Source organism: Rhyacophila brunnea, unplaced genomic scaffold, assembly GCF_057557595.1.
Source record: "Rhyacophila brunnea isolate RB1 unplaced genomic scaffold, BYU_Rbru_1.0 scaffold_20, whole genome shotgun sequence".
NCBI classification, from domain to species: domain Eukaryota; kingdom Metazoa; phylum Arthropoda; class Insecta; order Trichoptera; family Rhyacophilidae; genus Rhyacophila; species Rhyacophila brunnea.
In genome coordinates, this window is record NW_028232860.1 from 34,841,405 (window position 1) to 34,845,763 (window position 4,359).

Consider the following 4,359-nt stretch of genomic DNA (forward strand, 5'->3'; position numbering starts at 1 on the left):
AATGTTTTGGAGAGTCGTTGTCGGGTCCTGTTCCAGGAGTTGTTTGGGAGTTGGAGCTGCACGTGTCTCCATCAGCTCATTGATGTCAGCGGTAGCTTCCTCTCGGATCTCGTTGAATCTCGGTGAAGACATTAGAGGAGAAGAGAAACGAAAAGATAAAAGAAAAAAAAAAAAAAAGAAAAAAAAAAATTAAAATAAAATTTAATTTGGAAAAGTAATAGATCACGCAGTGGGCAAAAATCCCTTGCGTCAACTTTTGTTTGAGCGGATGGCAGAAATCTATTGTGGCAATGATGGTATCAGTGTAGGTTAATGGCAATGAAATTAATGTATGAAAAGACGATGATAATGATTGAATTGGTGGTGAATGAAATAGGATGCGACTATGGACAGTGAGTAAGTAAATATATTCAGATGTGACCCTGTTTCCTCAGGCGCGGCGCTCAGGCGTCCTCCCGGAAGCACTCTGTGAGAACTGCACTGAACCGAACAGCACTGGCGTTACCAAATCACAGTCGCCGAAATCACTATGTTGAGATGATGACTGCGATCGAGCACACCACACTGAGCAGAGCAGCGCTTTTGCCACTCGAGATACCCGGATTCACGCACTGAGACACTGTCACTTTTGGTATAAGGCACTGGCACACACTAATATTTCACTTTGGGGATGATGAGGAAGAGGAATTCAAATCTGAAATCGTTTGACGTATTGCAACTCTGCTATGAAAGCCCGGATGAAAACACTAGGTTGGTCTGCTGTCGTTGTTTATCTTGAAAAAGACTATACAGCGGCAGGAAGATGTCGGCTAGGTATTTTTTGGCTGGCGAAAATAGCAGTGGAGCAGTAGGTATCAATCTCTTTTGCGATGGTCAGGATTATTATTTTTTTTCTTTTCAGAATAAATTCAACGGTAGAACTGAGATCGGTGGAGAGCGTGATGTTGTCTTGGCGAGCCTATTTTAAACGATCCGAGAACCGATTTTTTTAACCCATCGGACGTGACGAATAAGGCACACAATCGTTCGCCAAACACTGGGAAAGCTGTAGGATAATAATATATAGGAGACTAGCTGAGCCAGCTGGCGGTCGCCAGTCTGTCTCGCTAGGTCTTGCAGACGGCTTGGCGGTGTTGGATTTTAATATAATTGTGAAGTATGCATAGAGTTTTCCCTTCGGAATTGATTTTCATTCACCTCAAGACAGTTTGACATTTTGCTGATTTGTCAGTTTTACGATTTTCAAGTCGTCACTGTCAATATAAATTTGGAGTCATATGCGTAGTCTATTCTGGAGTCTGGCCTTCACAATATCGTCCGACACCACCTCAGGCTGATAGGCCAAATAGAACAGCTTGCAATCGCCGATTGCGACCACTGACATTTTAATAGAATAAAATATGTGTAGTTATATCGCACCCCCAGTAAAATACTGTAGTAAGTCAAAAATTGGCATTTTGCAGGAGAGCCATTTGAAGTTTCAAATATTCTTTGTAAATACAGGAAAAGTCTGAATGTAAAAATTATTACTCATTTTTACGGAAAAACATGATCTATTTTCAACTGTATTCATCATTTTTCTCTAAAACATATACAAACGGAGATATTTGAATATTTCTGAGTTACGACTGTATTTTATTAGGATATTTGACAATTTCATGGTAAAATTTGAATCAACTCAATACTTTCTATGAAAATTTCCCTACCATCACTCTAATAATTTCAACAAATTTGTTGGGCACTGTAAAGGAAGGTTTTCAAAATATTAAGTTATGGTACAAGCTTTAAAGATTTATTGAAAAAAAAAGAAAAATACAATTATTAGTTCAAAACAACAAAAAAATACTTAATTATTTAATTTAATTCGAAAATAATTTTTTTACATACGATTTTTAATTTTTAAACATCACTTGGAAGAGAAGCAAAAAATCATAATAAAATTCACGATGTTTAGCGGTCCAGAGGAAAGCAAATCCTTCTTTTTAATTGTCGTTATTTTTGGCCACTCTTGATATGCTTTGTATATATTGAGACCATCCATTGGTAACGGTTTGCCTATTTGCTGTTGTCGAACATTCAATTTCCTACATTCTTCATGATAACTGGTTTTAAAAAAAATAATGTATGGATAGTCTCTGTCTACTTTTATAACTTTAATCTTCTGCCACAAAACTTTTTCTCCATTTTCATCCGTGTTGTAATTTTTACCGATTTCATCTGCTAGTTTTTTCATGTTGAGAAAATTATTTGTCGTCATGGGTTTAACTATGTATGGTTGTCCTGTTTTCTTACTTGTATGTACAATGGTAATCATTTGGCTGGGCACAAATATTGGTCCACTTTTTAGAGCCCTGGTTTTCTGCTGCTCAATTGTAGAATGGACGATATCGCCTTCATTTTGTTTATGCCCGGTGACCAAAAACTTATGAGAGATCGTTGTATTTTTTTGTGAATTCCCGGTGGCATATAAATACATTGCAGCAATGTATTTATTTTTATTCTGCCCGGCATAATTGTCACTGTAAAAAATAAAATGCTCATTGTGGTGATATTTTTTACATGCATTGTAATCGAGTACACAGCTACCAATTTTATTGGATCCTCATGCAGCTTGACTCTCGTCCCACATGTATCAGTTTGCAATATTTTCAGTGATATTATAGACTGTACGATTGTACATTGCCAAACTTTCGTTTATAATAGAAAGTTGACACATTTCCGCAAGGAAGCGGTAAAACAGCCTGCAAATCATATACAGCTACATTAATGACGCTATTTTGGCCATTAGTTCGGGACTCTGCTACGTCTTTGATCTTTTCATCCCTTGCCTCTTTTTTCCAGGTTGATGTGTCTCATATTTTTCTTGAAGTTGTTTTTTTTCATCTGATGGTGAAGAATTATTGTATAGGTCGCATTCAACGCACAAATCTTTTTTTAGGCTTAAAGAAGCCAATATTAAATTCGTCATTAAATATAGATGCGTATAATAGTGTTCTTTTCCAAATGGCATATTGCTGTCAGCTTGTTGTTTTTTGTATAACCGATACATTTCAGCAATTGTTAATTTACCATCTAAATACAATTTGGACGTCTGTGCACGCAAATAATGTTACTCGATCACTGGGAAAGACTTAATGTGAGCTCTTATATAATTTTTTTAAACATCACTAATTTTTTTGTGATTTTTGTGATCTCTCTGTTCTGGAATTGGCGTTCCGGAAAGAAGATCTCTTGTTTTCCATGCAGTGGAGCAGTACCTTTCACTCACCCCAAATGTGTTGATAAAGTATTTTTTGCATACTTCTTGTATTTTACTTCCATTTAATTGTTGATAACAAAAATTGTTGCCTCTGCTGCTTCCAGTTTTTTTTGTTTGAATACTTTGGAACAATAATATCCATGCAATTAGTGAGAAAATTACGCTGTATCTCAAGATTTTCCTGTAGTAACAGAGTTACAACAGTATTTTTTTGAAAGGTACTGTTTTAGTTTTTTAGAAAGCTTCTTGTAAAATACTGTCGTAACTTAGTTACAACACTATTTTATTATCTATTCAACAGTTTTCGGAAAGTAATGTACTGTATTAAGTGCTTTCTCTCCGACACTATTTGAGTTTGAGATACGATAGTATTTTATTAAAATAGCAAAAAAAAATACGAATCCAACCACATCCATAACTCGAAAACGCCCATTTCAGACTTACGACAGTATTTTACTGGGGGTGCGATATAAATGTTTCGTTAAAACACGTGCATTTAAATATGATAAATAATTATACATCTCATAAATTCGAATATAAAGCAATGTATGTGATTATTATAAATGGCGATCCAATATAACATGAATATTAATCTGCCACGGGACCCATTTAGATAATAAAAGGTTAGCAGTATATAAATGATAAATGCTTGCAGCCGTTGAATAATATTAAAAAAATCTAATTTTGAATTAAAATCTAACCTTAAATAACATAATCTTCCGGTGCGGGACATTCATATCGAAACAAAATTTATTTTGGGTGGGGTTTGGGTATTATAAATAGGTAGGTATATAAAATCACAAATTAAAAAAAATATAGCAATTTATATGACCTAGTAGAAGAGAATTAGGTTGGGATAACCTTCATCCAGCAGTGGATTGATTCTGGTTGATGATGATAAAAACGATATTATGAATGGGTAAATATAATATCAACAATTTTGATAAATATAGCAATCGTTTAACCGCTAGTAGTAGAATCAGGTTGCGGAACCCTTCATCCAGCAGTGGATTGATCCTGGTTGATGATGATGATGATTATGACGACGATATGAATATGTAGATAAATAACATTAGCATTTTTAATAAATATAGAAATTC